Source organism: Ambystoma mexicanum, chromosome 6p, assembly GCF_040938575.1.
Source record: "Ambystoma mexicanum isolate Mex_15411 chromosome 6p, UKY_AmexF1_1, whole genome shotgun sequence".
Taxonomy (NCBI): Eukaryota; Metazoa; Chordata; class Amphibia; order Caudata; family Ambystomatidae; genus Ambystoma; species Ambystoma mexicanum.
The window spans coordinates 1,200,348,268-1,200,371,504 of NC_090935.1; the positions used below are offsets into that span (position 1 = coordinate 1,200,348,268).

Genomic DNA, 23,237 nt, shown 5'->3' on the forward strand with positions numbered 1-23,237 from the left:
CCTCCGACACCACCGCCTCGAAAGGCGGCGAGGGCGCCGAACGAGTCGGCGGCGACAGAATCGGCGTCGTCAGCAGCAGCGCCGCCAGCATCGGCGGCGTCGACACAGGCCTCGAAGCCAGAGCTCCGAGCATGTCCTTCGACGACCTAGGCGCTGACGACCCCCTCGGAGGCAGAGCCTCGAGAGAGGTAGACGATGACCTCGGCGCCACAGGCGTCGACATCTTCCTCGAAGACTGCACAGGATCACGCGGTCTCGAGCGCGTCGAGGACCGGGACCTGGAACGGGCATGGCTAGAACGGCTACCCTTGTCCGAGCGGGACCTCTCCCGCGAACCGTGCCGACCACCCGAGCCCGAAGGCGTGCGAGCGGTGTCTCTCGACCTATCACGACCGACCCCACTCGGAGGCACGGATGGACCGGTGCCCTGCGATTCGAGAATCGTTAACATCTTCTTCCCGAAGGAAGCCCATTCCTCCGGTGTCGCTTGCATGGTGGGATAAGCCACCCGCTGATGGGCTGAGTCCTCGGAAGAGGACGGGGAAGGCGACCGATGCCAGCGTTTCCGGGAATGCCTCGAAGAGGCAGAGGAGTGGCGAGTCCGACTCCTGGAAGGAGACCCACTGGACCTCCGATGATGACGCAGAGCGTCGCCTCTCGAATCATCAGTCGAAAGCCCCGCAGACCTCGACTTCCGGGGCTTAGACACCCTACCTACCGACAACTTCTTCTTGTCTCCCGCAAGGCCTTGGCCGTGAGCGACTGGCAGTCGACACAGTCATCCGTGTCGTGGGCCTCCCCGAGATACCAGAGGCAGGCGTCGTGCGAGTCCGTTACCGACATCTTGGACCCACAGTCCCCGCATTTCTTGAAGCCCGGACGCTGGGTTGAAGACGAGGTAGACATCGTCACAAACAGGCTTTTTCACAAAAACCGAACAGGTTCAAAGAACCGAGAAGAATACAACAGAAACTCCAAAGGGTCGAGGTGTACTGAGATTCACGAAGCGAACACGTTCGCGGAAAAAACGGAACTGAGGCTACGGGGGTCGTGCGTCCTACTTATCACATCGGGTGACGTCGGCTGTCGGAGGTCGTCCTCGGGGACGGCGCATTGACGCAGAAAATTTTCCGAAGCAGCACAGCCGTGGTGATTACTGTCAAAGATATGGAATACGCTAGAGGACCCAATCCCCTCGAACCAGAGTTACAGATAAGTAACTTATTCATTCTCCAGCAGTGAATAGATTACAAATCAGTTATTACTACAATACCTATCGGCGTATGAATGCTCCCAACATAACTTACCCCCGGAGACTTACTAACCTCACGCAAAAAGGTTCAGCAGAACTGACTGGTCGACTCTAGACCCTTCTGCGGAATCTCTGTCCAGACAGTAGAACCTGGTGAAGGTATGCACCGATCTCCTTGTGGCTGCATGACAGATGTCAAGCAGAGGGATTCTGGAGAGGAAAGCAGTGGTTGCAGCCACTGACCTGGTGGAGTGTGCCCGGGGCCGGTTGGGAAGCGGCCTGCCGGGCTGCTGATGGCCGAATGAGGTGCAGGCTGCTATCCATCTTGAAATGGAGGACTTTGAGAGAGCCTTCCCGGGCCCAGAAGGTCCAAATGAAAGAAACAGCTGATCTGTTGTACGGAATCACTTAGTACGAGGAACATAGTGCTTGAAGGCGCACACTACATCCAGCGTGTGTAGGGTCTGCTCGGCTGGAGAAGACGGTGTGCCAAAGAACACAGACAAAACCACCCACTGATTGAGATGGAAAGATGATGGCACCTTTGGCATAAAGGTGGGGTTAAAATGTAGAATAGCCTTGTCCTTGTGAAACGTCAAATAGGGTTTGAGGAAAACGTTTGGATTTCACCCACTCGCATTTGGCCAGAGTTATTGCCACCAAAACGCCATTTTCCAGGAAAGATGTTTAATGGATGCTTGGTGCATAGGCTCGAAAGGTGACTTTATGAGCCTTGCGTGTAGCACATTTAGCTCCCACGATGGCGCTGGGCGACGGACAGGTGGAAAATATCGGAACAGCCCACGCAAGAACTCCTTCACCAACTGGTGAGACCAGAGGGACAGCAACCTTGTGGATCGGTTGTACCTGAAGATCGCCGCAAGGTGCACCTTAATGGAGGAATGCATCAAGCCATAGTGAGCCAGGGACAACAGATGAGGCAACAGATCCCCTGGCTGGATGGTCTCAGGTCACAGTAGATGGATCCTGCACCATACTTGAAAAAGTTTTAACTTGCTCATGTAGCACTTCAAGGTGGACGGAGGTCTTGCCAGGGCCAGGACCTCCTGCCTGTCTTACGGAGGGACAGAGCTCTGAATCCTAAGCACACAGGAGCCAGGCTGTCAGATTGAGTGAGGTTGCGTCGTGGTGCAGTACCGACCCCTGGTTACTGGACAGGAGCGTTTGGTGCGGGCGCAGCTTGGTCAGCGCCACTGACGAGAGGGCAAGAATGTCGGAGTACCAAAACTGACTCGGCCACACAGGGGCCACTAACATTACTTTGCACCACTAACAGTCTGAAGATGTGTAGGACTCAAGGCGCCAGAGGAATTGGCGGGATTGCATACAGAAACCTCCCATCCCATGGAAACGCAAAGGCGTCCCACAAGATCTCCGGATGGGGGAAGTGGCTGGCAAAGGTCTTGCAGCAACTGTTCTTGTAGGTGGCAAAAAAGTCGATCTCCAGAGTGCCCCACATCTGAAAGAGCAGGTGAAGCTGGCCATCATGCAGTTCCCACTCGTGCGAGGCTGTTCTGAATCACTGGTAGATGAAGGTGAATGAGAAACATTTTGTGCTATTGAGCACAATGCTACAGGGCTTGGGCCTGCTTGGAAAGCTGTGGGGACCTCGTCCCTTCCAGCGATATTGTGTTGTCTGTGTAAATCTGTACTTTCCCCTCAGGAGGGGGAGAAAAGACTTAATGACACAAATAATTGCCCATAGCGCCAGCAGTTTGATGTGCTGGCTCTTTTCCTCCTCTGACCAAAGGCCTCCGGTATGTTGGCCCGGAGTGGGTGCCCCAGCTCGCCAGTGAAGCATCCATTCTGACGGTGGCCTGATGGTCCGGCAACTTGAAAGGGGGCGCCTTGCACCAGATGTTCCCTCACTGACCACAAGCGAAGGCTTGGTCTGAAAACCGATGTCAGCAATGCGGTCATCCAAGGACCCTGAGACCCTGAGGCTTGGATCGAGCAGGCATCCAGGAATTCCTGCACCGGCCTTATGTGTAACCGGCAGTTGGTGATCAACTGGGTGCATGATGACAACATCCCCAGCAGGGATTTGTAGTTGCGGACTAGCATTACCTGGGTGCTGTTGAGACAGCGCACCTTTTCCAGGAGGGCTGCCACCCTTTCGTCCGAGGGCCTCGCGGTGCAGGTGTTGGTGTCGAGTCTTGCTCCGAGATAGAGTGCTTGTTGCGATGGAACCAGGCATGACTTTGGAAATTTGATGGAGAAATCCAGCCGCTGTAGACATTGGATGGTGGTGGCAGTGTTGGTTTCTGCTAGCGGATAGGAGGGGGCTCTCACCAACCAGTCGTGTAGATATGGGTAGAAGTGAATTCCCCTCAGCCGCAGATCAGCCACCACTGGTGCATGAAATTTGGTAAACGCCTGCGCAGCAGACCGCAGGACGAATCGAAGGGCCTTGAACTGATAATGTACTCCTGCCACCACAAAACATAGGTAGTGCCGGTGAGAGCAGCGAATAGGGATGTGAAAGCAGGCGACCTCGAGGTTGAGGGACGCCAAGAAGTCTCAGTGTTGTAGCTGGGACAACACCTGCTGAAGTGTGACCATGCGGAACGCTTGTGCCTTTAGGAACTTGTTTTCCATGCTGGCGAAACCCAGTAACAGTGATGTTCACAGAGACCGTGATGGCACGGTCTGGCGCCAATTTGCGCTCATGGAAGATGTCCATGGCCTCTTGTTTCTTGTCATCCGGCAGAAACTATAGCATGAGACCCATCCTGTACCACAGCTTGAAATGGTAGCGTGCAAGTATGACCATAGTCGTGGCTGCGGTGGTAATGATCTTTTTACCGAAGGCGTTGAGGCGCTTGCCTTCCTTGTCTGAAGGAACAGAGCAGGATGACGATGGGTTAGCTGAACTTTTCCTGGCAGCAACAGAGACAACAGAGTCTGGCGTTGGTTGGGTGCAGAGGCAAGCGGCAGCGCTCTCTGGGGTGCTGTACTTTTTGTCAAACCTGTTCTTTCTTACCCTGGGCAGTTGCGGGGTGTACCAAGGTGACTAGGCCATCCTCCCAGATGTCATCCAACAGAGGGATGGACATGACAGATTTCCTGCGATGTTCTCTGCGTTGTTATAGCACACTCTCCTTGCGCTGCTCCTCTGGCGCAAGGCCGAACATCTTGGCCGCACAGGACCTCGTCATGGGGTGAGTCCCTGAGTGGAATGTGATCTGGTTCCCCATCACATGTGATGAAATAGTCTAATTCGTCAGTGTGGGAAGTGTGAGTGGAAAACACATCATCCAACTGCTCAGGATCAGTGCCTGTTCCAGTTTCAGACAGCCTCTGCGGTACTGACAGGTGTTCGCCCCTTCTCGGAAGGTGATGGCTGTTGTCTACCTCCCTGGAGAGCTCTGGGACATCTGCTGTTGCCTAGGAGTCACTAACACTGGAGCTGGTGCAGGCAGCCGTTTGCAAGGTTGCCACCAGAGTGATTGATGTGGATAAAATGTCCAGCGACATGTTTTCCTGTGGAGGCAGCAATGGAGCTGGCTGCCTTAAAGGAAAACTGCCCTGTGTCTGAGATGAATGCAGAGTAGGTAACAGTGGTAGTCTGATCAGGCTTGCCTCACCCCGTGGTAAGCTGGATTGCCTTCTGGGAGGCGATAACCTGTGTGCTGGAGACGACGGAGGTGACATGATAGCCTCCTCATGTGCTTCCTTTGCCTCTTCCGATTGGGAAGGACTTGGATCTGAGACAATACCTACCAGTAGCAGGGCCACTCCAAGGTTGGGGAATGATGCCCGTGGATGAGCCGTCAATGCAGACATTGTGCTGGTCTGGGTGTCGGCAACGCCAGATACAATGGTGGTGATAACAAGCTTGTGGGAAGATGCTCTTTTTCCCCAATCGACAGGGATATCACAGACGTCGACGTAGATGTCGATGAGGTTCTCGATGGCGCAGCAGTCGTGGTTGTGGCTGTTGACAGTTTAGTCAATGACGAGGTCGTGGCTGTTGACGGTTTTGTCGATGACGCAGTAATCGTGGTTGACAACGGCTTTGTTTCCGGGGTGCCGATGGATGGCGTTGGCCGCTTTGGGGAAGACGAACTCGGAGGAGGCTTGGTCGTCGACAATGACGTACCCGTTGCCGTTCTGGATGAGCCAGTTTTCGGCATTGAAGGCAAAGAGTGGCCACCAGATTTAGGGCCCGATTCATGGAATGTTTTCCTATGGGATTGTGCCATTATAAAACACTTCCATGAATCAGGCTCTTCGACGTGAACTTAGATGAAGACGTCTCCTTCAGGTGATGGAAAGGGCATTGGCTCTCCTTTCCTGCTGACCCCCTTTGGGCACTGACCTTTGGTGAAGACCGGTCCTTGTGCGTGGATCTGGGTACGTCACCAGAGGTGTCTTTTTGCCTCTTCTTGCTGGTGGCCTGGAGCTTGTGCGATCTTAACCTCTTACTAGAGGTGGTTCGAAGGGTCGTCGCTCCCTGCCGTAACTAAGCCTGACTTCGTACCAATGCATAGCCAGAGGCCCCACCGGCATCCTCGAGCCACGCGTTGAGACGATGATGTCGATCCCTCATCATCTTTTTGGAGAACCACTGGCAGACCTCACAGTCTTGGATGACATGATGAGGGTGAAGGCAGTACGGGCAGTCGTCGTGATGATCCTCTACATAGACATCCTTCAGTCCACAGTGGGCACAGACCTTGAACAGGCTCTTCCACCCTGGTGGATTCAGCCATGAGGTAGGCCCAACTGCGCAGACAAAGCTTAGTCGAAGATTACCAGCGGAGGAACGGTCTATGGAGCTAGCACTGTCGTCGCCAATGCCAGTCGAAAAATATAATTTTTTTCGTGGAAATTATGTTAAAATCAAAAATTATTCATATAAACGTTGAAGAGATGATTAACGTGTGGTAAAGAATCTGAAGATGGCTGACAGTTGAGGAGTTAAGGGAGGTGTTCCTATTGGCTGTGGGCAGTATCACCCAAAATGACTCGGAGCACAAAATTAACTGAAAGTTTTCAGTTTAAGTTTAAACTGCTCTATGTTACCGAGGATTCCCAGCCTGATGGCGGGGATTATTCACAGCATGTGACTCTGTGAAAGATCCAATGCTGGAGAAGGGGAACAAATGTGATCCAACTAACTATGGGCCTATTTGGCTACTTGACACAGATTCTAAAACCTTTGCGTCGTTTGTTGTGAAGTAGCGCAAATAATGGACTACGCAGAACAAGATTCTGAAGCCCAACCAGTTAGGGTTCCGTCCTGGGGTTAGTACATTATTGTCCGGACTTGCGATTGATCCCGTATAAAAACTGTCATGGGAACACAAGGCGTCTGATATACATGCAGGAAGTATAAATCTATCCCTTGCGTTTGATATGAATCGGGAAATCCTTTGGAAAAAATTGACCAACTGGGGAATCCCGATAAGCCTTTTAAATATTCTACATTTGCACACAGACACTACACTAAAGGTAAGTCTTTATTTGGCAAAAGAGACAACACAAGAAATTCCAGCCCTGAGGGGGTTGCACCAAGAGTGTATTTTGGCACCTTATCTTTTTAATCTTATACCTCACAGACCTGGATGAGGTGATCTCGAGTGCCTTCTTTGTACCATCGAAGATAAACAGGTCTCAAATGATTTGGATGTCCGCACTGGTCTTCAAACACAAATGATAGCCTCAGATTATACTAGAGAAAACAACCTAATTATAAATACAAAAAAGACCAAGGTCCTAAGATTTTCATCTGGTAGAGGGTAAAAAGGGCATAGTTGGAGGATGTTGGGTGAGAACCTGGACATTGTAAAAGAAATTATACTTGGGTCTAAAGGTCCATGCAGAGCCTAGCAATATAGTGTTGATTAATCATTTGAAGGAGAAGGCAGCCAATTTACTCCCCCAAATGAAATACTTTAATAGGTGGTACGGTAAATGTTTGTTGTCACCGGTCTTAAAGCTCTATGAAAGCAAAATGGTGCTGTATATGATTTATGGTTTAGAAGTCCAACATCTACTGCTTGATTTTGACTTAAGCTACCTTGAAGATCTGCTTTGGAAGGGCACAATCAACTCCTAGGACTTACATCTCTTAACATAAGTACTGTGAAAGTGGTTGTTGATCTGCAAAAAATTGTAAGACCCTTCTCAGGACTATCTATGAACTTTTTAAAAAAAAAATGGAAGGTTTTTATCTAACAAAATGTGAGGACCTATTCGAGGAAATGGGATTTGATCTTAAAGAGATCATTCCGGAACTATTTGCAGGGCTCAAGTCGAAGGTACATGCTGATGGACGGAGTCCCCCAACTGTTTTCAGAGGGCACCTTGATATGCTAAATTCTGGCGATGCCACATTCGATTTGTATGTTAACGAGTCCCACCCCCACTTTTTAGTTTAGGACTTGACCACTGCCTATTTGCATATAAACTGTGCCTTCGGAAGACAAGAGTGGCGCAGAACGTGTGAAGAGCTGGGGAAATACAACACAGGAAATTAGCCGGGCTTAGACTGCTTCTTGCTAGGTATCCTTAATGGAAAAATAATTATGTGTTTTCAGTTGAATTTTCTTCCGACGCGAGAGAAGGAGAAATTACTTACCCTAATTATCTTTCTAAGGATTCTTCTCCTGCGGATTCCTCATCTGATACATATCCTCATCCAGCTCGGCAACTTTTTCGACAGGGGAGTAGTGGACCTTGACTCGGCCATCGATCTGTCTTGCTCAGTGCTCGATTGTCGGCTCCGGGCGGCACGTCAGGCGTTGTATACATACCACGTCACTACGCCCTATACCCCAGTTCCCCCTTTTTCCTCGTGCTTGAACACAGCAAAGGAAAAACGACGGGAGGCAAGACCAATCAGTCTGTGAAAACATAACAATGGGAAACATCCCAAAGGGGTGAACCCCCATCAAATTCGACAATGGAAAGAATTGCATTCATTATTATTTTTAAAACAAGCGGCTGGCCAGATAGAAGCAGTCGCCTCAGAGCCATTACCAAGCGTCCCTTCGCTTAGACAGATGCACCAAGCCACAAGAACTTTGGGCGGTGATGAGCAATCTGTGGGAAAAGAATCCATAGAAAGGACATTATGGTAAGTAATTTATCCTTAAACGGATTGTTTTTGTCCCGCAGATTCCTAATCTGATAGACTCCCCAAACAGTTAGGGCCATGGAGGTGGGCAGAAAGAGATACAGTAGTAGATTGTGCAGAACTGCCCTACCAAAACGTGCATCAGCCCCACGGACGACATCTAGACAATACTGCCTGGTGAATGTGTGCAAGGACGACTTTGTGGCTGCACAACACATGTCCCTAATGGGAACTCCCCTTTATAGGGTTGTAGAAGTCGAGACTCCTCTTGTGGAGTGTGCCCTGATGCCGGGAGGAAGCTCCCTAACTGCAGACTGGTAACATTCTGTGATGCAGAGGATAGTCCACCACGACAGAGTCTGCTTCGTTACTGCTAGACCCTTGCAGGATAATGAGTGGGCCACGAACAGCTGGTCAGATTTCTGGAACTCCTATGTCCTAGCGACATTAAAGCTTAAGGCTCTTTTGGGATCCAAGCAGTGGAGCTTCTCCTCTTCCTTAGAGGGTTGTGGTGGAAGGTAGAAGACCGGTAAATCTATGGACTGAGAAAAGTGGAATTCAGAAACCACTTTTGGAAGAAAGCCAGGCCAGCCAGCCAGTAAGGGAAATTTTTTCCTGAAAAAAAGGTAGCAATGGGGGCTTGCAACACAAGGCCTGCAGCTCGCTAACTCTCCTGGCTGACGTGATCTTAGACAAAAAAGCTGTTTTCAATGATAACAGTCTCAAAGAACAGGGATGCATGGGCTCAAACAGAGCCGCCATCAAGAAGGTCAGAACTAGATATAAATCCCAGTCTGGGACAACAAAGGGAGTTGGAGGAAACTTATTCACAAGGCTCTTGAGGAATTGAAGGAATCTTGATTCTTGAACACAGACAAGGCCACCAAATATCCTTTGCGGTAACCTGAAGAGATGGGATCGATCTTGCGTTCCCTGCACCACGCGTCAAAACCTCTCCACCTGCACGCATACAGAGATCTTGTAGACGGTCTGCGTGCAGCCAGCAACACCTTGAGTACCTCCTCTGAGAGGTCGCAGTTATCATACCTCATCCTCTCAAGAGCTATGCATGTAGGTTGAGGAACTCCGGTACGGTTGAGTACCCGATCTTCAGACTGGGTCAGGAGATCCGGGCGCTGAGGCAACCAGTGAGGCGGTCAGATCCAAGAGATCGGACTACCACATTCTCCTCTTTGAGTTGGGGTGATCAAGATCATGGTCGCTCAAAATCTCTTCAACCTCTTGAGAACCCATGTGATGATGGGAATTCGGGGGGGGCGTAGTGGAGGAAGAAGGTCCAATCCCCAAAGAACGCATCCCCCAGTGCACCATTTGCTCAAAATTCCATCGAGCAAAACGGTCTTCACTTCGTTTCAGACTCCATGGCAAACAGATCTACTTTTGGGGAACCCCAGAGAGAGAAGACTAGGACTTTCTGGCACACTACTCACTCGTGTGAGACCGCACTTTGCCTGCTCAGAGCATCTGCCAAGCCGTTCTCTGTCCCCACCAGATGAAATGCAGAGACCGAGACTTGATTCTCCAACAACAACCACCACAGCTGCATTGCCTCTTTCAAAGGGGAAGCGAGTGCACGCCACCCTGCTTGTTCAGCTAGTGCATGGCCACTGTGTTGTCTGTCAGGATGAGTACATGTTTTTCCCTGAGAGACGGACCGAAAGCCCTGAGGGCTAGCCTGATGGCTCGCAATTCCAGCACGTTGATGTGCCACCTGACTTCCGTCGCTGACTAAAGGCCACTCACCTGAAAATCCTTGCAATGAGCGCCCCAACCCTTGAGAGATGCATCCATGACCACTTGGGTCTCAGGCCAGAAGGGCTCCCCAACCATAAGATTGACGCGGTCGGTCCACCAGCTGAGGTTGGGGACCACTTGGCTGGTCTCCTTGGGGGGGATCCGCAAGCACTCCGAGGTACTGTGACCACTGGCTTCTTAAAAGGCACTGTAGGGATCTCATGCGCAGCCTGGCCTCTGGCATTAGAAAAATACTGGAGGGCATGAGACCTAAGAGGTGGAGGAAGTAAGCCGCTGGTAAGGTGACGTGATTCCGGAAGTAGTGTACCATCTCTGCTATGCTGTCAACTCTCTCCTCTGGAGGGAAGCCCTTCCCCAACCAGGTGTCTAGGACTGATCCTATGAACTGGAGCCTTTGGACTGGCTTCATATGGGACTTCTTCCAATTCAGGGAGAAGCCCAGCCTGTGCAGTAGAAGGTAGGTGTCATGTAGATGAGACAAGACCTGCCCCGCCGACTTCCCTCGGATCAGCCAGTCGTCCAGGTACTGAAACACATTAACCCCGGATCTCCATAGGTGAGTCGGAACTACCCCCATGTGCTTGATGAAGACCCTTGGAGGGGAGGTCAACCCAAAGGGAAGCACCTTGAACAGATTATGTTTGTCCCCTATGAGGAACCTCAAGAACTTCCTGTGCTTTTGATGTATCAGCACATGCAAATAAGCATCCTGCAGATCTATTGACACCAGCCAGTCCTGAAGTTTGAGAGCGTGGAAAATTTCTCTTAACATCGCCATCCTGATTTTGTCTTTCCTCAAGGCCCTGAGGTCCGCAATGGGACGGAGACTTCCTCTCAATTTGGGTACCAGGAAATACCGGCAATACCAACCCAACCCTCTCTGATGGCAAGGTACTTCTTCCACAGCACCCTTCAATAGGTCTCACAGTTCTTCCTGAAGCTCCTGTCCAAGTTGGATTGGAGGCAGTGGGGGTATGTCCAGTGATTTTCTTAAGAAGGGCAGACAATAACCCCACCCAACGAGCTGCAGGGCCCAGGCATAGGAGGTTATCTCCTGCCACTGGGGCCAATGTTCTGCTAACCGTTCACCAACCGGCAAGCTGTGGGAGGGGAAATCAAAGCGGCTTAGAGGACGGTGCTGGCCCGCCGCTGTTTACTGGCCTCTGGAAGCACCTCTGCCCCTTCTGGGATGCGAGAAACGCTTCTGCCCCTGTCTGGCCTGTGAGAGCTGCGCTTTCCTGAAGTAAGGCGCATAGCACCTGTAGCCTCTGCCCCTAGAGGCAAAGCAAGCTGAATGCAGGTTTGGCCGGCTGCGCAGCTATGCCCAGCGATTTTGCAGCTAATGTAGACCCCTTAAACTTTTCCAAAGAGTCATCTGCCTTCTGGCCAAAAAGAAATTCTCCCTCGAAAGGCATGTCCAGTACCCTAATTCTGGACGTTTGGGGAGAAGCCAAAGGTTTTGAGATAAGCTTGCCATCTCAACATTACCGCCTTTGGGGATGTATTGCATAACTTTCTCCACGGCTTTCCATGAAGCAAAATAATATTTTGCAAATCCACATGCTTTTACCACTATGCTGCCAGAAATAAAGACCTTCTTGTCAATTGCGTCCAACCTTTTACCCTACATGTCCAGAGGCAGATTCAAAGTGGATGCTGCAGGTCTGGTGGGGCTTGTGACTGCCTGCACAACAAGCCCTTCTGGAGAAGGGTGAGAAGCCAAGAAAGATGGATCTCCTCTTGCCGGCCTGTACTTCCTCATAAAGATAGAATTGACCAAGGGAATGAAGCAGGGATGCTGCCAGTATTGCCCAAACCAACGTAAAAAAAATGCTAAATGCACGTTTGCAGCGCATTCGGCATGGTGGAAAATGACGAATCCCAAAATGACGAACTAGGTGAGCAGGGGTTGCGGGGGTGTCCTCTGCACACCTAGTTCGACATTATGGGCTTCAGGGGTTGCAAGGGTGCCCCCACATACAATGAATGCAAAGCGGGGGACAAATGGACAGAATCCAAAAAGCTTGAGTTTCAAAATGCGACCAAATCGGTTTCGCAATTTTGAACCTCAAGCTTTTCGTGAATCAGTATTTTAGTCTAGATCCATTCTGCCACAAGGAGGCTAGGGTGGCTGCAATTGCCGGATTTAGTGGCATGTTCTGTTCTGCCACAGTACCTTCATCTAAAATTATCATCAATTCGTAGCCTTGAACAGGTGCTGAAGAGGATTTTAAATCTAGGGTGTCTACTAACCTTTCTACTAATGCCCAAGACATAGCATGGGTATGCATGTACGGATGACCCTGATGAAGTTGGACATCTGGGGACGTGTCCAGGCCGCTAGCGTTGTGTAACCCTTGGGCTAATGCGAACAGGTCTGCTTGTCGTTGAAAAAAATCAACACCTCCCGACCCTGTATATATGGGATTGAAGTCTCATTGATCATCGCCGAAAATTGATGCCATGGACTCGAAGAATCCGGACATGGAGAGCTAGGCAAAGGATCCATCGCCGATAGTCCGCGCCAAGGGTCGCCGGCCAAGGCTTGGTAATACTGGGATGTCAGCCTCTCGACGCTCTGAAGAAGGACCAGCTGTCAATGGTTTGCACGCCTTTTTCAGCATTAAAGGCTTCTCTGATGCCGACGGATTGTCAAGAGTGAGGTCAGAAGTGCCGAGCACCGCTTTTGCTACCGGGGGCTGCTTTTCCGGACATTTTGGAATGGCAGTCAGTTCACCGCTTAAAGCCCAAAATCTGGTGAGTGGACATCGCGGTTGAGGTTTTGTGAGAACGACTCAATGCCATGTTCCTGAAGCAGCATGCAAGCACGTGGAAAAAAGGAACTAATATGGGGCGTAGTTATGCGGTATATATATATATATACACATTATATATATATATATACATATACACACACACACACACAACACCTGATGTTGCGTCCAGAGCCGACGATTGAGCTATGAGCAAGACAGATAGACGACCAAGACGAGGTCCACTATTCCCCCTATCGAAATGTTTCCAAACAGCAGAGCTGGATGAGGCTATCTACCAGATGAGGAATCTGCAGGAGAAAAGCAATCCATTCAAAGTTAATTTTCACTTTTTTCTCTATACTTACACCTTAACCTGTCACTGGCCATCTTATGGCCACCTAGTGTAAGCAATGTGCCAAACTGTGACTCATTAAGTTATGTGTTTACAACCGGACTCCGTAAACACACTTCCTGAACAGATGAAACTATGCACAAATGTTTTCTGTGCCAATCCTCTCCTCCCTCTTGCCCTCGCCCACTCTGGGATTCCTCCAAGCAATGGGTCACCCTTCCTCTACCCTCTCATTGGCCTAAGACTGGTCTTCATCCCTATTCTCTGCCTCTCTGCTTTAGGGTGGACAGGGTGCCTTTGTGTTTGGGCCTCCATCCACCCAACAGCTAAGCAAGAGGTCACCAGTAACATAGTGCTTACCAAGAAATTTACCAATTTAGGGATGCATTGCTGTGGAAGTGGAAAAAAGAAAGATACCATCAGGGTAAGTTATCTGATGTGGGAATCTAAGGCTGTTCACTGGTGACATTCTAGAGCAAAAAGGTTTCAGAGGTTAGGTATTATTAATAGGAGGTCTCGCCTTTCGAAGAGATCCAAATATAGAGTTAATGAGGACACAGGGAGCTGTGTGAGACAAGCCACCCAAAAGGAATACAAATGGGGACACTCTGCTGTGGTAGGTCAGCAGGGGGAAGCCCACCAATAGGCAGGTTATTTTTGTCATCTCAGGTACCAAGGGAAAGATATGAGCGTGTGTTTCCAGTTAGCCAAACTATACGTAGAGCAAGGAGATGGAATGCCTGGTGTGTTGTCTGAAGGGAAGCCGACACCAAAAACAAATTACTTACATGTTGTAAAGCTCTTCCTGATGGATATGTCCTTTTTACAGATTCCTCAGCAGATATTCTAGCTTGAGTACCAGCAGTCTAAAGAAACTTTGTCAGCTACTTGGGGTTGCAGCATGGCAACTTGTCTGCTCGACCTTGTACCATGAATAGATGAGATGTACGACTCTCTGCAGCGGGCAGGTTGGAAGTGCGATGAGGAATCTGGATGGAAGGACTAAAAATACCAGATTTAGTCCTTCCTACTTGCGATAAGCTAATTTGTTCTTCTTGTTCTTCCTCATCTTAGAATCCAATAGCAGTGCAGAAATCTGCAAGAGAGCGATACAAGCACCACCTACACCACAAAACTCTGGAGGACCCCTCGGCCAAAGCAAGCATCCTGCCCCAATGCAGAACACAAAATCCCCAACGGTAACGTTTGTCAAGCATGCATTGAATCCCAGATACCCTCTTGACAGATGTTCAAAGCAAGAAGCGCTTTGACCAGGGCAAAAATACCGCCCAGGCCTAAATTAACCCTGGGACTATCAGGTACATTATTTCCAGACAGCATGCATGAGCACCAACTTAACCCAAAAAGAGCCAGTCATCTATCCTGATGTGCCTTCCCGAGACACATGGCAGAGGACCGCACCGACTCCAGACGATGAAAGCACTCCTCCAATTTAGGGGGTGGGGCGGAGGAAAACACAGCAACAAGTATCTTCTGAGAGAGATAATTCTGACAACCTGGGGCTGGAATAATGGTCTCATTCTCAAAGTCACCTTTTCCTTGGAGAACAAGAAGTAGGCAGGGACGTCATTTGGTGGTCGCCAGGGATGGCAACCCCTGGGGTCTCCCTCGCCATCCCCGTGGTCTCCCTTGATACCCCCAAAAAAGAAAAATTATGTTCTTTTTTAAATGGAAGCTCCTGGGCTGTGGCCAGCACCATTTGGCTCCTTGTTTCTAGAGTGGCTGGCTTTCTTGTTCAGGCCTCTTAAAAAAAACAGGGGGTTCCATAAGTTTAACACTTTGAGCAGTGACCTTAAATAAGAATGAATAGGAATAACAAATAATTTGTCTTTCTGGAATTCTATACAATAATTGCTAGACTCATTAAAGGTTTATTTCAGGCACACTTCGAGGAGTGAGTCACTGATTTAGTCTGTTTTTAAACACTTCAAATTCACCATGCAGACAAAAACAACCCAAAAGCATTTAGAAATACATCTTTTGATACTCTCAGCCCAGTATGAAGATTTCGATGCTGGGGTTACTAACACCGCCTTAACGTGTCCTGACGAAAGTCTTATATGGTCTCACTTCCATCCCACGACGACAGCCACTCACAAAAGACTGGTGTTGACCTATAAGGCTGGAAACAGAGCTAACATGTCGACACTGTTTACAGATGGGTTTATGCCCATATACTGTACCATTAGTGGTCGTTCAAAAATGTTTTCATGAGTCATTGTTTGTGTTGAAAAGTCACTTACACAACTACTAACATCACCTATATTCATAAAAGAAAATAGGCCTGATACATGATTGGATGAAATGAAGTGGTCCCACATGACTACCTCTATTATCTAACCGTTTTTGTTAAACAGGATTGTGATTTTGGTCATCTTTGGTGTTTTTTTAATCGAACTAATTATGTTCAATCTTTTTATGTAATCAAATAAAATCATGTTTTTTGAGTAAAATACTAGCTTTTGTACAGATTGATTCTATAATAAGATTATGTTTCTCCTGCATGTTCCTCATCTTTATCTAGACCTTGCGCCCGAGATTGTGACAACAACAGGTAGCTTGTTTCTGGGAAAACCCCTTTTTTGTCTATGATTTTCTGACCACATCCCACAAGCCCCTATCAAAAAAGTGGTCGCCCCAGCTCAACAGCTATACCCAGTTTTAGGACAACCCTTGTGGTTGGTTGAGCATTTCTCCAAATATCAAAATGGAAAATGTACATATTCTTTCATTTACAGAAGATATTTTTAAAAAATGTATTGGATTACCATCCATATTAGATACCCCAGTCGCGGGACCCTCTGCTGCCCTACTAAATAATACAAACGATGTGGACCTTCTGGCGCAAAAAACAAAGAAATTGATACGCACCCAATCTCACGGACAACTAATGATTGAGTACCTAAAGGCCGGAGTCATTCCTGAGGGCTTACAGGTAAAAAACATCCCCAGAGTGTTTCTTGATAATCCTAAATTTATGAAAGGATTTAGTGGTGTAGGCAACAAATGCTCTCGTGACTGGGTAATTTTGATTATTGAGACAGCAGAAGAAGAGAGCAAGAAACAACAAACTGACATTGACACTCTAGAAAAAAAGATCATAGCTGACTCAAGTATCCCTGAGGCAAAATCTGCTTTAGAAAAATTGAACTTAGAAATGTCTAAATTTCAAACACTAACACTAGACAAAAAGATCTGGAAACTGAAGAAGGATATCGTTAATTACAAAGAAGAAGTTACATACCCCTATTTAGTTCCCGGCTTTTTTCAACAACTCAATCCAAACCAGACTAATTGGAATGGACAGCCACAAATAAGATCCCAAAGAAACAGAAAACGGGTAACTTTCTCCAACTCCTCCAATAGTAGTGACTCAGACAACTCCACAAATGCTTTAAATATAAGTGATGTCACTCAACCTCAAAGAGGACAACAGCAGTTTTTTCAAAGGAGAGGCACTCGGGGAAGAAACAGACAATGGGGCAACCATGGGATGCGGACCCGCCAATGGATCCCCCCATCAACATGGTAAACCCGATTTTCAACCTAAGCAAACACACATTACTGCCGGACGAAATAAAACTTTTATCCAAAGGTCTATCCTTTGTTCCGGCAGCACGAGCAGACCTTTTTCAAACAGAAATTGAAATGAGGAATTTCTTTCGAGCGGTCAGATTGCGTTTTTTCTTCCATGATAAAAATAATCCAGCCCCAGAAAATGACAATAAATCGGGAAAAAAACCACCATCTAACTTTACCCCCTTACAATCCATGGTATCACCAGAAATTCTGGCCTTCGAAAACAGAATACTAAGGGATATGAAATTTCTATGTACTAATAAAAATCGACAAATACATAATCTGACAAAAGCAGAACAACTGGCATTGAAGAATCTGGAATCCAACCCTTTATTCATAATAAAACCGGCTGACAAAGGCGGGGGGATTGTATTATGGGGTTCGGATCTTTATGAAAAAGAGGTTGATAAACAACTATCTGATACCTCGGTCTATAAATCTATTCCATCAGACCCTACCACCAGAATCATGGAAGAAATCGACAATCTCATGACACATGCAGCTCACCAAGGGTGGATAAATGATGACGAAAAATTATTTTTGGTAAACAAAAATCCAGTCACCCCGGCGTTTTATTGCTTGCCCAAAATCCATAAACATTTGACATGTCCCCCGGGACGGCCAATGGTGTCTGCTATCGGTTCACTTTTGGAACCTCTGTCAGTCTATGCAGACGTGTTTTTGAGACCTTTCGTCAATAAAATGAGATCTTACATTCAAGACTCTACTGCTATGATAAAAATCTTGCAGTCTATTACTATACAATCAGAAGATCTCTTTGTCACCCTTGACATCACATCACTTTACACTAATATACCTCAAACAAAATGTATTGATGTGATGTTCAAACTCTTGGAAACAAGACCTGACAAACAGCCTCCTTCGGCGTTTATTGCCGAATGCATACACATTGCCCTGACAAAAAATTTCTTTATTCATAAGAACTCGTTTTATCAACAGCTAAATGGCACAAGCATGGGGGCTACTTTTGCCCCAGATTTGGCTAACCTATACATGGATCATTTTGAAAACACCCATATATACCATGATACGAACCCTTTCGGAAAAAACATCCACACATGGCATCGCTATATCGATGATATTTTCATGATTTGGCGCGGTACAAAAGAAGAACTTACTAGTTTCAACATCTGGCTTAACCAACGCGAGCCATCATTGCAGTTCACATGGGAAGCTAACATCAAAGAAATACCTTTTTTAGATCTCCTTATATACCGCAGATCTAACAATGGAATTGGAACCAGCCTCTATAAGAAACCAACTCAAAAAAATACACTCCTGCATTTTGAGAGCTTCCATCCTCAATCACTGAAAGAAAACCTGCCGTTCGGACAGTTTTTGAGGATCAGGCGGAATTGTTCTGAGAAACAAGATTTTGTAACCCACAGTGACAAATTAAAGAACAATTTGAAAGAAAGGGGTTACCCACCCCATACGATCAGAAGAGCATACAAAAGGGCTAAAAACACTCCGAGAGCAGACTGCTTAGAAAAACAAGACCGCACGCAACTAGATAAAATCACCTGCGTGACAACCTACACTCCCATCAGCAATGCCTTGAGGAGAATTATTCTCAAACACTGGCAAATGATAAATACGGAGGCCTTTTCTATTCCTCCCCCCCGTTTTGCTTTCAAACGGTTACAAAATATCGGGGACAGATTGGTCCACACGTATCCCAGACAGTTTACCATACCATCTACACAATCCACACTATGGAGCCTCCCTCCAATTGTAGGCCACTACAAATGTGGCAAATGCCTAATGTGTAACTTCACTAGGAATGTCAAAACTATTGAGCTCAAGACTGGTACTTGGACACTAAAATCTTTTTCCAACTGTGCCACAAAATGGGTGATCTATTGTATTATCTGTCCATGCAATCTGATGTACATTGGGAAATCTAAACGTACTATCAGAACTAGAATAGGAGAACATCGCTCATGCATTAAGAATAATACCAAAGATAAACCACTAGTAGATCACTACAATAAAATGAAACACTCTTTCAATGATTTGACCTGGTTTGTCTTGCAAACTCTCGATCCACATCCCAGAGGGGGAGATAGGGACCTCAATCTACGTAAACTTGAACAAAAATGGATCCACAAACAAGACTCGGTTAAAAGCGGCCTAAATTTATATATCGAATGGAATCTGTTTATACACAAATGAGATGTGTCTCTCCCCCTTTTAATATCGGGGACCAAGCAGCTTACAGTCCTGCTAGTCAGAATTATGGACGTTTCACTAGATTTGGATGACACATCCCAGAGTTTCCACTGCATTGTGTTTTATAACAACCTGCTCCCATGCTCTGTGCCGCCTTTCAGAAACAGCCATATTTTTAACACACATCCATCTAGATCTTGGGCAACCATTCAGAAATGGCCGATTTCCTCCGTCCCTTTTGCGTGTTGTCTTTTGCGTTTTCATTCGCATCAGGCTAGCCATTAGAAAACACGTCATCACGCCAACGCTAACGTGTGATCATGTATAAAGGCGCCATATAAATCACATGATCACCGACACGGTACGCGACCGTCTGGACAGAGAACAAATAGTCCTGTTCCATACGTACAAGTAAGTCTCCCGCATTTAGAGTTTTTTTGTATTGAAAAGTAGATTGGATTCCTTTTCATTCATAGTCCTTTTATGTACCTTTTGAATTTGTAGATCGGGTACACACGCGATATTTGTTACGTACTGCCCCGTTTTTCGTTTATACGGATTCCAACAACACCGCATTTTGCCTTTGTACTGATGGCAACAGCATCACTATGGATTAAAGGTATGAGGACTCACATATATTCCCTCCATAATGTATCTGTAGCGAGGCAATCGCTACAACACTGATGTGCATTACATGCATTCCTCTTTTTCCTTTTTCCTCTAGTCACTATAAGCCATTGATCGACACCCTTTGCTTCAAAAAGGAAACAAAGTCATTAATAACTCTTGGACCTTGTAATACTCCATCAAATATCGTGAAAATGGAGCTCCACTTGAAGGTACAAAAAATAACATCGCTCTATAGAAATAACATGAATAACACTTTTATGAAGAATGCTTAAATAAGAAAACGATAAATATCTCTCTACATCAGTAATAAGATACTCCAAAAATATAAGTTATTTAACTAACTTTGATCGAGACTGAGGGGATTAACCACTCAGTTTTCTTGGTTGCACACCCACTAAAATAAGACAGTGCAGGTCATAGAAATACTGATGAGGCTTGCTGATGAATGACATTTAGAACTTAGCTAGTTTTGAACCTATTGTGTTTGTTTGTTTTTAGAAATACATCTTTTGATACTCTCAGCCCAGTATGAAGATTTCGATGCTGGGGTTACTAACACCGCCTTAACGTGTCCTGACGAAAGTCTTATATGGTCTCACTTCCATCCCACGACGACAGCCACTCACAAAAGACTGGTGTTGACCTATAAGGCTGGAAACAGAGCTAACCTGTCGACACTGTTTACAGATGGGCTTATGCCCATATACTGTACCATTAGTGGTCGTTCAAAAATGTTTTCATGAGTCATTGTTTGTGTTGAAAAGTCACTTACACAACTACTAACATCACCTATATTCATAAAAGAAAATAGGCCTGATACATGATTGGATGAAATGAAGTGGTCCCACATGACTACCTCTATTATCTAACCGTTTTTGTTAAACAGGATTGTGATTTTGGTCATCTTTGGTGTTTTTTTAATCAAACTAATTATGTTCAATCTTTTTATGTAATCAAATAAAATCATGTTTTTTGAGTAAAATACTAGCTTTTGTACAGATTGATTCTATAATAAGATTATGTTTCTCCTGCATGTTCCTCATCTTTATCTAGACCTTGCGCCCGAGATTGTGACAACAACAGGTAGCTTGTTTCTGGGAAAACCCCTTTTTTGAGTAGAATAAGCATCCATTTCGGACTATGTATTTTGCTTTTCTGCCATTGCAGTTTCAGCATTTTTCTGCTGTTGTCTCTGATACGATCATCAAGAGAGATTCCATCTGGGTGTCCTCAGTCACTTGACAAAAGCCTTGTGCCTAAAAGCTTGTGTATAGTGTAGAAATGTTTGACCATAGCACACAAAGTGGTCCTTGATTTTATTGTGCCACAATTAATGCTTTGTTGTAATGTGTCTATCTTTCCTATCTCTCTGGAATGCTGTTCGGGATGTTTGTTTGCATGTATGAGTCAACAAGTGCCCAGAGTACAGGATGCTGTGTTAGTGCGCCGATTTCCCTGCGCCAATCTACATTCTTTAATACAGAGTTATGAACCCTCCCAATGGCTTTTTTATTTTCCAACCTCTGGACTCTGAAAAGTAGATCCCTGTAGGCTTGAGATGTGGCCAACTTTGCACCAGACCTGCAGATTAACTGGCCTGCTGTTAAATCTGTTACCAGTTTAATGGTACCCACTACAGAGTGTAATTTGCTTTCTGACTTTGAGAACATTCAAACATGTAATTGCTCATTTTACTATAGCCGGTAAGATACCTATAACCGGTAAGATAGCTCTGTGGGTTGAGAGCTCGCTGCTGCAATGTGTGTGATCTGCAAATTCGAACCCCGGCAAGGCCAGCTCAGCCTTTTATCCTTCCGAAGTCAATAAATGAGTACCAACACAGGTCAGGTGATATTGTATGTATGTTTGTTCTAGATAAAGCGCTTAAGCGTATAACAGATCATTATCATTTGGTCTTGGACGTCTGCCTGTATTCACAGTAATTTGATAATATGGGCCTATACACACCGACATTAATGATACATATGGTGTTCCATTCTTGTATGAAATGTATATCACATTACAGGGATATCGTAACCAATTTTTTCATAGTGTACTTAGGAACAATGCTCTGTAATGCCACTTGTTTTGTCAAGGGGTGAAAAGTTATGTTCTATCGCTTCCCGTGATGTCACTTTGGGTTTGGGGTCAAATGACATCACTTCACTTCGTGCAGTCGTTTTCACAGTACCCAGACTTCGAATTTATGAATGCAGCAAGAGATCCATTGCGTCTGAAAAATAGCTGACCACAGCCTAAGAGACACAGAAGTTATCAAGTAGGAAATGGGGACTATTCCTCAACAAATCCTGGTGACACTAATTCATGGGTAATGATAATTTTCAAACCGGAACGATTGAAGTCACCTTAGGAGAGTAAGAAAAAAGAATAAAAAAGTAGCATTCATACCTGATGAGGGGGGCATAGAACCCCGAAACGCGTCGTATTAAGTGTTGACCAACTGTTTCGTGAACAATATGAATAAAATATTGTTAGATCAACACAGGATTTTTACCTTGCTGTGTTAAACTATATTGATGTCTTTTGATGAATTATATTGATTTTTTCAAATATACTTGTTATGAAAAGCAAGTGTATCATGTTGAATTTGGTACTCTTATTTACTTTACATGTATAAAGTTGAGAATATATGTGAATGGCATTAATAATTCTTTCTCTCGAACATACTGTATTTTAATTTCATTAGGTAGTTTATTTAATTGACACTTACATATACTTACATTGTGGTGAAGAGGATACTTTCCTCACTTAGAGTGACCAGGCTGTCATCTCAGTGGGTTCTGAGGTGAAAATGTTTTTTATTCTTTTGCTCTCTGTTTAGTAGCAAGAGTTTTCTTAACCTGGAGTACCGGAAATATAATGAAATGTTGACTTTAATTGATTTTAATAGGAAGCACCAGTAGTGCACCGAAGGTTTTATTGTTTTATTACTTCACGTGATGTCGACAGAGGTCAAGGGTCCTGTGAGATCACTTCCGCTACCCGTAGCAGTTTGTTGAAACGATGTCCCTGCAAGTAGGGAGGTTTAACAGACAGAGCCTGAGCTCATTCACCCTTCACAAAGAAGTGATGGCCACCAGGAAAATAATCCTGAGGGTGAGCAGTCTTAAAGAACATGAATGCCAGGGCTCAAACAGTGCACCCATGAGAAAAGTCACACGTAAATACAAATCCCACGCAGCAACAACTATTAGGGGGGAATTGGTCACCCAAACTCAGCAAAAACTGTATAATAGTAGGGATGTGAGAAACAAACTGCTCAGGGGGACTTTTAAAGGCTGAAATGGTGGCCAGGTACCTGTTCACAGTACCAATCTGCAGGCCCAACAAAGCAGGAAACTCAAAGCAGAGGAACATGTGCAGATCGGAGGGTCCAGATCCCTCACCCTCCAACAAGATGAAAATGAAAGCCACCTGTAGAAATAGACAGACTTGGTAGCAGGCCTCAGAGTGGAAAGGGGCACACCCAAGATATTGCAGCCAAGGCTCTGGCTGCTGAAACTCACAAAGATCATGTTCCACAGAGTGGGGGAGCATGTCCACTCTAACTGG

General features: G+C 46.3%; 1 protein-coding gene across 3 annotated transcripts in view; it reads right to left on the reverse strand.

Annotated features, from left to right (window-relative positions):
- NAA35 (N-alpha-acetyltransferase 35, NatC auxiliary subunit) overlaps positions 1-23,237 on the reverse strand; it is a 1,572,250-nt gene that overhangs the window by 107,434 nt on the left and 1,441,579 nt on the right. The window lies entirely within an intron of this gene.